Genomic DNA, 13827 nt, shown 5'->3' on the forward strand with positions numbered 1-13827 from the left:
TTGAAAAAGGATTTGTTTCCGAAAGACTTTCTATGGTGCTATTCCATAAACGTTTTTTTTTTTAAACAAAATTTTTGACCTTTGAGCCAACCACCTGTAGACTATGAATGTCTCCCTATGTCTGTCTGGTGGCATTTGAAGACTAAAGACTTGTCAAACGTATCAAGAGTATATCATTGCAAGGGCAGCACTTGTCCTGTGGAACAACTACTTATAATGCCTTAGAATTCTTGCACATGATCAAACAGATCCTCCTAGAGACACACATTTCAAAAGGTTGAACTTAATAATGTATGTGAATTAGCAACTCCATGAGGAAAACCCATTTCCGTGACTGAGAACATCGGGTATAAATACGGTGTCTTGCTTTTGTTGTAGAAAATGAATTTTCTGCTTTAAAGCCATGCGTGTTTTTAATATTGTGTGTGTATATGTGAGGTTGTCTGGGTGAGCGGAGCTATAAGAAGGTGAAACGTAGTGGGGGATGGAAAAGTTAGAATTTATGTGCCAAGTTCTACTTAGAATCCTGTCTGAAGTAGCACCTTTCTTAGGAGATTTCATGGACAATTAATAGGAACTTCTAATTATTATCAACCCCATTATAAAAATGGCTTTTTCCTTTACAGAAACTCTGTTTTGATATGTTTTGATGTTGACGTAGATTACTACGTGAAATACCTTAGTTTCTGTTACCTGTCCATGAACATTTGACATTCAATAAAATTGGGTATTTCTCTTCATTTTTACAAATTAAACTATACACACAGGTGTAGCTTGTTTCTTTTCTTTGTCATTGCCCTGAAAAATATTTTCTTGCATTTGAATTATACTATGTAAATACATTTTTAAAACCAATCTTTGGTTCTTATTGAACATTACTTTGGGAATGTGTCACTATTGCCTGCAATATAATGAGCTTTCTAGTGGAGCTGATTTATTCCAGTAACTTCTTCCATATTTTTTCACTAATCTTCAATTAGCCAAAATATATCAGGAGTGAGCAAAAAAGGAGGAAAAAATTATGAACACCTAACGTGTACACTATGCCTGGCCCAGTGCTAGGCACATGACACTAGCTTTTTTTTTTTTTTTTTCTGTTTGAGGATTGTGGTGATGTTCTCATTTTGTAATTCAGGACTGGAGGCTCATAGAAGGTATGTAACATTCCCAGGGTCACAGTGTAAAGTGAGATGTTGAAAGCCAGCTTGTCTGATATAAAAATCTGTGCTCGTTCTACGAAATGTAGTCGAATCGATCTGGACATGTATAAATAGTGGACAGTGTTTTTATGATGAAAATTTTCCACGTAAAGTACACTTTAGGGGTGAATTACAGTAAAACTTTCAGGATAAATATATTGTTCTTTTCAGGAACAGCATGACAATTCAAATATCAGCTGTAGATATCTTTAAGAACCACAATTAGTGCTAGAAATTAAAGAAACAAAACCTGCTCTATAGCTCAGAGTTAGTAACCATGGACTTTTGTTAAAGTAAATATATTAAACTATTTTATCTGGCGTGATAGGGGAAATGTAGTGTTCTACATTAAGAAATATTTTGGGTATTACCATTGACATCATATTAGGCCACAACGAGCTGCATTCAATAAAACTGAGAAGTGAAAGTGAAAAGGTATTTGGAGATGTCACAACTTCAAGTCTTCAATGTGAACATTAATTTTTAACGTACCTTATGTCAGATATCAATTCGTTGCATATTATTTTTATATTAATTCAGTTTGGGCTTAAATATGTTGTTAATTGCAAGTACAAACAGCTTTGTTGTCATTTTGTTAATTATTGTTAGCTACTGTTTCAAGCGTTTTATTAAATTAATTTTGTAAATTATTTTCAACCCCTACATCAGTATATTGGTTGTGCTCTCTATTTGCCAAAGTTCTAACTCCTATACAATCCTCACTGGCTATCCACAGAAAAAAACTGCTCCTACTTCCTATGATTTTATTAAATTATTTTTCAAGTCAACTTGAATATTAATCTAGTCTATTTATGAGGTCATGACTTAGCATAATTTCACAAAACATTTTTTGAAAGTATGCGAGAACAAACAATAATATTTCCAAAGTCTCCAAATGTCCCCTTCTTGTATTGGCTGGCTTTTTGCTATCCAGGCCTAATTTTAATATATCACAGTATCAGATTCAAATGCTGTCCAGTTTTGTTTTTAGAGTTCTTAGTCTCTCATATTTGGTTTCTATTATTACTATATATTTTCAGGGTAAGCCTCAAATACTAAATTTTGTTCTCCCATAGAGAAAATTTCTAAAAGCATCTAATGACTAATTATTATTCTTCAGATGTAAATGTAAACATCTTGTTCAATGTTACTTTGAATTCAAGTAAATGTTACTTGAATGTTACTCAAGCTCATTCAAGTAAATGTTACTTTTTAAAAGGAAACTGTAGCCATGTGTGACATTTAAAACTAACTTAGGGCAGTTATCAAAATGTTTGGAAATTGTGTTTAGTGACAATGGGAATGAAACTTGCTTTTTGGAAAACCTTTAATACCACTTGTGAAATCTGGCACGGGAGGAAGAAAGCAGGAACAATAATTACCTCGTAAAGATTTATAACTTGAAGGAATACCTTCTATTTAATAAGAAAAGTTAGGTAAAATGAGCATATAAAAAAGAAAAAAAAAAAAAGCTGGCCTGCAAATGAATTAAAGCTTTTTATGCTTCAATGCATAGTAAATGGTTGCCAATGAATAGTTAGCTGTTAGTCTTTAGTGTTACTGTTATAAAATTAAGACATATTGCCATTAGCTTAGGAAATAATTGACGCAATGCACAGATCTAATACATTTTGAGATGTTATTAGTCTTCAAGCTTTCTTTTGACATCAACTGGTTTCATGGCTCTCCTTTCAGCCCACCCCCAGCGTATTCAACCTGCACCCAGGCTCACCGTGTGACCCCAGTCCGGTCCTGGTGCAGAGACCACGCAGAACGACTCCAAAAGGATTATAGGGCCCTGAGCACGTCTCATTATATATAACCCCCTTCTCATCCAATATTTTATATAAAAAATTAAAACGGTAAAATCAACCTTTAACTTGAGAAAACTTGTAAGTGGCAACATATCCGGGTTAAAGCAAATGGACACAGAAGACTTTAAGAAGCCGATATGTAGCTTAAGACATGTGGATAAAAGGTCCTGGTAGCCGGGTCTTATCTTGCCTTTGCGGCCAGGGTGGAGGTGTTAAGTGAATAATGAAATTACATATGTTTATTATGGGTCATTTCTATCTGAATACAAGCTACTGGCTTTACCAATCCCTTTGCTCTTACTTTGCTCTACCTACATTGTTCATATAGCTGGAAAACTAGTTATACAGCGTTTTATTTTTGGCCAGCTATCAAAGTTTTGAGCATACTTGCTTCTGAAATACGAAATAGCAACTAAGGTTATTCAAAGCAATTTATAATAGTATAAACATGGGCTTAATGCTTCAGTGTATTTTAAAAATTACATTTAAAAAACCAATTCCAAGTGTTTCTTCTATTAAATAATATAAAGGGGTGATTATATTAGTCATAATGTTTAACTACACAACAAATCTAAGAACTGACAAATCTCATATCTGTCAAAAGCTCCATTGGGAGTTTTTTTAAAAGAGTAACTTTTAGAAATTGGATTAAATATGATAATTTTTTATCAAAATGTGAAAGTGCATCTATATTCCCTTGTGATATTTTTACATCAGAATCAGTGACTCACAGAAATGACAGCTAAATGCTAAAATAATGGTGTTAAGGTTGAGGTCAGGGGGAAGGGGTTATTTCAAGGCATGCCATTAAATTATTTAAATAGGAAGATTTATTTAAATACAAAGGGCAAATAAAGTGAAAGGCTTATACATAATAAAGCTTAGATATACAAAGCTATCCTAAAAAAATATTTAGTGAACATTCTTTAGGAGGCTATAATTAAAAATCAAAGTAAAATGCAAGAAGATTTCCCACAAGGATCTAATATATTTGTTAAGGTTCTTTTTATACCACTGAATGTCTATTATTTGTGTTTGAATTCCCTGGGAATAAAAGGTCTTTCATAATAAGTTTTGTCATTTTCCAACCAAAAGACTTATTACAACCATGCACTTTAGTTTATTCACTCACTTATTTCATTTATTTCTTCATTCCAGAAATACTTGCTTAATTTAATGCCTTCTAATATGCTCAGTACTTGCTAAGAGTTTAATGAAAGGTTGAAAAAGAAAAAAAAAATCACGTTTGCTTCTGTGAAGGTTAAATTCTAGTTAAAGAGATAAACACTAATAAAAGTGATCACAGACTATCAAAGTTGCAATATAAAACATGCATGTATATTTTACAGCCATTTGTGGGACATTATTCCAAACAACACGGTTTGTATTTTGAGAAAAGCATTAACATGCACCCTCTCCTCATCCTTGGTTTTCTACTGTCGTATTACTTGCATTTATTTTTAAAATTTCAATTACCCTCTAAAATTAACTTTTTTTTTGCATCAATCATTTGTATTTTCAACTTATAAATTATTCATTCTCAAGATGGATGATGGGGGTGACATAGTGTATCAAAACTCTGATATTTGTTCATGTAATTATTTAACAAGTAAAACTAAACAATGTAACTTATAAAAAGCACTATCTATTGCCAGCACCAACAGTGCTTGATAAATTCTAATTAAAAAAATTTTTTTAATGTTTAGCTATTTTTGAGAGAGAGACAGTGTGCAAGTGGGGGAAGGGAAGAGAGGGAGACACAGAATCCAAAGCAGGCTCCAGGCTCTGAGCTGTCAGCACAGAGCCCGATGTGGGGCTTGAACTCACAAACTTTGAAATCTTGACCTGAGCTGAATTCAGAAACCCAACCAACTGAGCCACCCAGGTGCCCTGAATTCTAATTCTTATTATGATACACATTAAGATGCTTGAAACCTAAAATCTCCAATCCATGCTGGCCTAACTGGTGGAAAAGAAATGTTTTGCAATAACAGTGTGACTTGTGGGACAGTGAAATGTCTCACTGCCTCACTATTTGTGCCCCTCTTCAAGTCAACATGTATTTTTTTTTTTAAATATTGGTCAGGTCCATGGAATACCCAAGCCTCTCAAGAGCATACTCACATGCAAGGCACTCCAGGGGCATATACTCACCAAACATTAGCCCTACAGATAATGTTTCATAGAATGGGATGTGATGGCACAACAAAAAATTATAAAATATTTAGGTAAGAGTAATCCAAAGTAACAGGTGGCATAGTTATACTTCACAACTTTGGATACTGGAATTATATGTAGAGCAAAATGATTTAAAAAAGAGGAAATATATGGGAAAGGTTTAGACACTATCAAAATACTGAGGGTTTTTTGTTGTTGTTGTTGTTGTTTTAGAATAAATTCACAGGGCACCTGGGTGGCTCAGTCAGCTGAGTATCTGATTCTTGATTTCAGCTCAGGTCATGATCCCAGGGTCGTGGAATAAAGCCCCAGGTCAGGCTCCACTCCTGATTCTCTCTCTCTCTCTCTCTCTCTCATTTTGCCCCTCTCCCCTGCTTGAGTGCTCTGTCTCTAAAATAAAATTAAATAAAAATTAAAAAGAATAAGTTGAATTTGTAGAAATAAAATAATACAGTAATTGAAATTTAAAATTTAGATTAGATACAGCTGCTGATAATAATTTATGAACTGGGAGAGCTTAAAAAGAGGGAGACAGATGAAAAAAATTATATTTAAGGATGTGGAATAGAATGTGAATATTCAGCATATGTTATTAGGAGTTTGAAACAAGAATGTAGAGAATGGAGGAAAATATTCAGTAGATAATATCTGAAATGCCTCAGAATTTTCCGAAGATGGGTATCTTCACATTCTGGAAACACAGTAAGTTCCCAAACAAAATAAAAAGCAAGCTACACCCAGACACAGAGTACTAAAATTGCAGAACGCGAAGTTAAAGAAAAACATCTTTAAAAGTAACCAAAGAAAAGACTACCAAGGAAATTATTTTAGAAATACAGTGTATTCTGAAATAAAATCTCAAGATATTAACAGCAAGTGATTGTTGGTCTAAATTTTTGTGTCCAGTTGAACTACTAATTACAAATGGGGATTAAGTCAATTTCAGGTTAGTAAAAACAAAGAGTTTACCACTAACAGATATTCATCGTTAATGGAATTTTCTTTTGGGGTGCCCGGATGGTTCAGTCGATTGAGCATCAGACTCTTCATTTTGGCTCAGGTCATGATGTCACAATTTGTGGGCTTCAGCCCCAAATCAGGCTTCAGCCTGTGTGCTGAAAGCACGGAGCCTGCTTGGGATTCTCTCTCTTTCCCTCTCTGCCCGTCTCCCACTTGAACTCATTCACTCTCCCTTTTTCTTTCTCTCTCTCTCTCTCTCGCTCACTCTCCCTAAATATAAATAAACTTTAAAAAATGCATTTTCTTCTGGAAGAAAAATGGAAAACTGAGCGAGTGATATGCAAGAAAGAATAGTGATCAGAGTAACTGGCAATTATGTGCCAGTTTAAAACATATTAATACTATAAAAATAATAACAATGACTAATTTGAAGAGAAAGTGGAATTATAAGACTTTTATTATGATTGTGATTTGACATATAATTTGACATATAATTGTATTATATACAACTAAAGAGGGATCGTTAGATTTGAGGAGTTCTAAGTTTCTCATAGTGTTTGAGAAAAAGATTAACTCTATATTTTGTTAAATACCTGGTAAAGTTATAAGAATAACCAAAAGAATATAAGCAGGATAAATAATTTCTAACCAATAGAGAGGGAAAAGTAATTTTAAAATAATATTAAGAATAGTATTAAAAAACTGGTGAATCACAGAAAAAAGGAAACAAAAGGAAAAAGTATAAAATAAGATGGCCAAAACAATAATATGTAAATTTTAAAATTTGAAACATATATCTGACTGGAATTTTTCTAAACGTGGAACATATTAACTCATTTAACCTCATAGTTAACTATTAGTTATATTTTATTGTCTCCATTTTATCAGTAAGGAAATAAATATACTGGTAATCACAATAAATCTAAGTCCTATAATGTTTCAGATTTAAGGAAAAATATATTCAGATTGGGTTAAAAATTCATTCATAAGCTCTTAAAAAGGATATTTCTAAAATATAATATGAGGGAACTTGAAAATGAAAAATAACCTAAGGTAAATTCTAAGCTAAAGTTAACTGGTGTTTCTACAGTAATATAAGATAAATCTTAAGGCACAAAAGATTATTTAAGATAAAATGATGACTCCACAATGATAAAAAGAAATAATACATTAAAATAATTAAAAACGTAAATTTGGACAAATGTAAGCACACAGTCTCAAATATATAAAATTGTCAAAATAATAAAAAAAATGTAATCCATGATAAGAATATTAAGATCTCAGTAAGAGAGATATTAACATATAAGATATTTGCAGTCTGTATTCCTGATGAAATGCTAGAACCCAAATTATATAAATGAATCTTAAATTTAATAATATACAAACAACCCAATAGATCAGGAGTTGGCAAACTATTTCTTGTGGGCCAAATCTAGATTGCTTCCTGCTTGTGTATAACCTGTGAGTGGAAAGACTCAGCCTTTTGGCAAGAACAGTTAGAGTTGAGGACATTGCCTGTTGGCCTTAAATCCTAAGCTGTTTGGCCCATTACAGAAAAAGATAGCCAACCTATGCAATAGATAAATGTGCAAAGGTGATGTATAGACTATTCACAGGTGAGGAAATCAGAATGACCAATAAATAGGAAAACATGTTTGGCAACTATTATTTGGAAAATTCAAATTTAAAAATTGGGATACCTCTGATATCTACTGCATTTATAAAACTTTAGTTTTAAACACTATCAAGTGTTTGCAAGTATTTATAGCATAGTAACTCTTACACACTGCTGGAAAGAACGTAAATTGTGCGAATGTTTTAGATAGCTACTTGACCTTATCTAGATGCTTCTAAACCCATTGACCAGGAATTCCATTCCTTTATATGGAGATACTCTTGAACACTACTTACCTGATTTTAGAGAAGCCACTTAAACTGCTGGAGCTGGGCATCAGAGAAGCCGTGAGGCTGCAGAAATTCTTGACATGCGGCTAGCAAAGAACAAATACTTATGCAAAGGGCTCAGCTCCATTTGCAACAGCGGGCAATGAAAAATGTGTTTTGAATTGAGAGACAATAAATAATTACCAGACAACTGGCAATATATAAAACGACATGGTATTAAGTATATAAATATGTATGATATATAACATATTTTGTGATCTTTAAGATTTTTCATTTAAATTTACAACCATAAGAATTAAATATTTAACTAAATTTTAAAAGTGGAAGTTTATATATACCATAAATTATGCAAAAATAAAATTTCCAGCCAGAAGTGACAATCTCCTCCTTCTGTTTTTCCTTTTCCCCTCTAGCTCCTCCTGAAGAAGACCAACATAAATAAATCTATTATTTAAAAAAAACATTATTTCAAAGAATTATTAAATAAGGTAAAATAATTGATGTATACCTATGTTAATTTTTAATTCAGATTCAGCGTTTTTAGACTTCACAATAGCTGGTGAGGTAAATATTACTCCAATTTCACAGATGGAGATCTTGAATATAAAATAATTTTTTTAAGATCACATTGTGTCTTTGATAAAGAAAATATATTGAAAACAAGTTGCTATATACATTATGTTTTAAGCTTTAAAAAGTAATCATAATTCAGATTTTTGTTTTAATCTTTATGTTGTCATTTTGAATATCAATATATTCAAAACTAAGTCTCCCTTTAAAATTTTTTTTAATGTTTATTTTTGAGAGAGAGAGAGAGAGAGCATGAGTGAGGGAGGGGCAGAGAGAGAGGGAGATATAGAATCTGAAGCAGGCTCCAGGATCTGAGCCATCAGCAGAGAGCCTGATGCGGGGCTCGAACTCACCAATTGTGAGATCATGGTCTGAGCTGACATCTGATGCTTTACCAACTGAGCCACCCAGGCACCCCTAAGTCTCCCTTTAAAAAAGGAAAGCCACCAACTTTCCCATTAAGTCAATGATTTAAGCAGCTTGATTAAATTGTATTGACTTCTATTTAGAGTTACAATGAAATAGCTTGTTGAAAACTAATGTACTCTATGAAGAAGAAACAGAACAGTAGAGTGACTTTTTCAGTTTTATTGACAAATATAATTGACAAATAAAATTGTAAGATATTTAAAGTGTACAATGTGATGATTTAATATAAGCATACCTTGTGGAAAGATTCCCCTCATTGAATTAATTATAACATCCATCACCTCACATATTTCCTTTTTTTGTGTGTATGAGAACATGTAAGTTCTACTCCTTAGTAAATTTTAATTATACATGACAGTATTATAGAATATAATCGCCATGTTATACATTAGATACTTGGAACTTATTCATCTTAAGACTTGAAATTTGTACCTTTTTGTCAACCTCTCCCTATTTCTCTCTCCTGACGATCACTTCTTTTCTCTGTTTCTATGGGTTCAACTCATTTTTAGATGCCACATGTAAGTGCTACTATGCATTTGAAGTTAAATTATTATTAGCTTAAAATACTGTTACAAATATAAGATGCTTTATATAAACTTCATGGGAATGGAAAATCAAAAGCTTATAATAGATATACAAAAGGTAAAGAGAAAGAAATCAAAGTGTATTGCTATAGAAAATTATCAAATAACAAAAGAAGAAAGTAAGAGAGGTAGAAAGGACCAAACATATTACAAAGCAGTCAGGGAACAATGAACAAAATGGCAAGAGTAAGTCTATTCTTATAAATAATTTCTTTAAATATCAATGGGCTATATTCCCCAATCAAAGGATATACAGTGGCTGAATGGTTTTGAAACACGACCCAACTGTTTCTTCTTTACAATAGACCCACTTCAGCTTTAAGGACACACATAGACTGAAAGTGAAGGGAAGAAAGACATTCCATAAATTTGGAAACCAAAGGAAGGCAGATGTGCCCATACTTATATCAAGCAAAATAGGCTTTACACCAAAGACTGTCAAAAGAGACAAAGAAGGTCACTAATGATAAAAAGGTCAACTCATCAAGAGGATATAATAATTATAAATATATCTGTACCAATATATGAGCATCTACATATATAAAGCAAATATTAACAGTTCAAAAAGGATAAACAACAACCCAATAAAAGCAGAGAATTTAATACCCCATTTTTAATAATGGACAGATCTTCCAGATATGAAATCAGTAAGGAAACATTGGACATAACTTGATGTTAAACAGATGGACATAACAGATATGTACAGAGCATTTCATCCAATAGCAGTAGAAGGTACATTCTTCTCAAGCACACGTGGCACATCCTCCAGGATAGATCACATGTTAGGCCACAAAATGACTCTTAATAAATTTAAAAAGATTGAAATCCTATCAAGCGTCTTTTCAAATCACAATGGTATGAAACTAGAAATCAGTAATGAGAGAAAACTGGAAAATTAATAATTGTGGAGATTAAACAATGTGCCTCTGAACAACCAATGGGTCAAAGAAGAAATCAAGAGAAATAAAAATACAAAGCTTATGAGATAACATTTACATTAAGGAGAAAGAGAGAGTCACCTGGGTGGTTCAGTCGGTTAAATGTTGGTCTCTTGATTTCAGCTCAGGTCATGATCTCATGATTCATGCTGACAGCATGGAGCCTGCTTGGGATTCTCTCTCTCTCTCTCTCTCTCTCTCTCTCTCTCTCTCTCTCTCTTCACCCCTCACCAGCTCTCTCTCTCTCTTTCTCTTTCTCTCAAAATAAATAAATCAACTTAAAAAAAGCAAAAAGAGAAAGCTCAAATAAACAACCTAACTTTACACCTCAAGGAACTAGAGAAAGGAAAAAAGTAAGTCCAAAATTAGCAGAGAAAGGAAAAAACTAAGATCAGAGAGGAAATAAATGAAAGAGACTAAAAAGACAATAGAAAAGGTCAATGAAACTCATAAGTGTTTTTTGTTTGTTTGTTTTGTTGATGAGAAAATAGACAAAACTTTGCAAAACTTACCAAGAAAAAAAAAAGAGAGGACTCAAATAAGTAAAATTGTAAATGAAAGAGGATATATTGCAACTGGTAACTACACAAATACAAGAATCATAAAAGACTTCTAGAAGCAATTATATGCCAACAAATTGGGCAACCTAGAAGAAATGGATAAATTCCTTGAAACATATAATCTACTGAATCAAGGAGACTGAGCTTGAAGAAATGGAAATCTGAACAGACCAATGAGTAGTCAGGAGATTGAATCAATAATCAAAAACCTCCCACTGGCCGCTGGAGAAGCTTGCAGAATCCCAGCCACAGACTGAGGCTGGCTGCAGGCCTGGCAGGCTGTCCACACTGAAGGAGTCAATGCCCACTTCCCTTCCTGTCCTCCTGTTGCCAGAAGGCCCAGGTGGAGGGGGTACCCATCCGGTCGTTCACCACACATGTGAGGAGGCGTGGGGTTGAAGGTTGCAGTGTGTTTGGAGACCATGCTGGGGATGACATGTGGGCTTGGGGTGCCATGGGGTATTTCAAAAAATGGGGAAAATACAGGAGAAAAAATGGTGAGAACCATGGTATCAACCCGATATAGCAAACATTTCTCTTGAGAATCTATCTCACTGGAATTTGGATTCAGAAGTTGCTATTCCTGAAAATGAAAACCTTTCTCCCTGGAAGACACAGTGTAGAACCACTTGGAAATTTCATCTAACAACTGATGTTAGAACTTAATTTGTCAGAAAATGCTTACAAAAGAACACAGAATGGTAAACAATGGATATTTTAATTATGGAGTTATCCTTTACTGAAGGAAGTATCACAGAGAACAGAGATTTCAGAAAATCATCAATGGAAACTGGTAACCAATAATCCCATAAGTCTCCTTACTCTGAACCACTCAGTAACTAATGCTTCAGTTGATAAGCAAGCTGCTTTTTATTCTTGGACTGCAGATGCCATTAGGTCTCTGCTGGTCCTATGCTGCTGGAGACTTTGTGAAGGATAGAAAGGAGCTTCACATTGATCCACGTTTAACTATATAACACAACCACAGTGCTGAAACTTTAAACGCTCCAAACTGGAATTTGAAACATGGATTACAGCAGTGTGGAAGAAAATTTAAGAGATCAAAGTGATTCATCTAAAAAAAAAAGTGATATTTTACTCAGATATTTTTAAATATTTATTTATTTATTTATTTTGAGAGAAAGAAAGAGCATGAATGGGGGAGGGGAAGAGAGAAAGAGAGAGAGAGGGAGAGAGAGGGAGAGAAAGAGAGAAACAGAATCCTAAGCAGGTTCCATGTTGTCAGCGTGGAGCCTGATGCAGGGCTCAATCCCAGGAACTGTGAGATAATGACCTGAGCCGAAAACAAGACACTTAACTGACTGAGTCACCCAGGTGCCCCTCAGATATTTTAAAAAGATGGACCTGAACCTAAAGCCAAAACCAGTAGAAAACCAGAATCTTTCTGTATTCTGATTTTCTTTACTACTCATTTTAGTACACTGGTCTTGCCCAGATTAGTCCTCTCAAAGTCCAAAAATTGGAAAGGAAGAGTGGAATACCCAGAAAGCTCTGTTGCACATTTGACTACTCATTTATTGGAAATGGAAACAATACAACATATGATTATACAAAAAGAGAGCAAAGACTATAAACTACTTCAGTAGTTACTGAACTATTGACTTTTGTACTTCAGTAGTTACTGAACAAACATCTCCCTTCAAAGCTACACCCAAAATGAGACAGCCAAGTCTTTCTGACTCTGAGGATTTAGACAATTTGTGTAGATAAAGGCCAAGAAAAAAGAAAAAAAAACAATTTTTGTTTCTTGCAAGCTTGAACAAAATGCTTCCCAATGGAATTGGAACAACATTGGCAAATACAAATGAAATTTTAGACCATCGTCTCTAAAAAGTTTATCCAGCACAAAACAACTGATTGCCACTTATGATGATTTTAAGTGTACCAAAATCTCCATTTGAAATGTATGAAAAGAACTTGCAGCCAAGCAGATTATTATCCAAACACCTGGTTAAAATGGTCTCAACAAGGTGTCTGTCATATAGGTCTCTAATATCAGTTTCTCCTATACCTCTGTCTTTTCCTGATAAGCAAAGGGAGAATTAAGGCACCAGTGACCAAAAACCCCCCAAAACCAAAAAAAACCCAAAAACAAAACCACGCCCCCCAACACACTCCCACACCACACACAACTTTACCAAAAAGAACATAGTATTGAACAAGACTATTCTAAGTGCTCACCCACTGACCAAAAATAACTCTTTCATACATCTCAGTGTAAGCAAATCTATTCCGAGAAGCCCAGTTAAAATACAGTTAATCAGTCTGAGATACAGGTATTAAACACACACACACACACACACACACACACACACACACCAATTACTTGATGTGATATGGAGTGGAACTTGAGAAAAGCACTGATGAGATGTCTGTATATAATAAATCCATGGGCATTCATACTGACATACTTGATAATATTTTCCATGTTTGAAAGAAATGCTTCACTACATAAACTATTCTATTAAAAAAGTTGTTCTTTTGTTGTGATTGTTTTCCAGTATAATTCCATCATCAATAAGTGGTATAATTGACCTAAAAAAATATCCCAACAAAGACAAGTTCAGAATCCAATGGCTTCCCTGGTGTATTCTATCAGACATTTTTTTTTTAATTTTTTTAATGTTTGTTTTTAACAGAGAGAGAGCAGAGCATGAGTGGGGGAG

General features: G+C 33.8%; 1 pseudogene; it reads left to right on the plus strand.

Annotated features, from left to right (window-relative positions):
* The first annotated feature begins 11562 nt into the window (after positions 1-11562).
* LOC124521178 (protein FAM217A-like) lies at positions 11563-13207 on the plus strand (annotated as a pseudogene).
* Positions 13208-13827: the final 620 nt, after the last annotated feature.

This window comes from Lynx rufus, unplaced genomic scaffold, assembly GCF_022079265.1.
Source record: "Lynx rufus isolate CCGP_SWC_20201006 ecotype Redwood Valley unplaced genomic scaffold, mLynRuf1.p SCAF_3, whole genome shotgun sequence".
Taxonomy (NCBI): domain Eukaryota; kingdom Metazoa; phylum Chordata; class Mammalia; order Carnivora; family Felidae; genus Lynx; species Lynx rufus.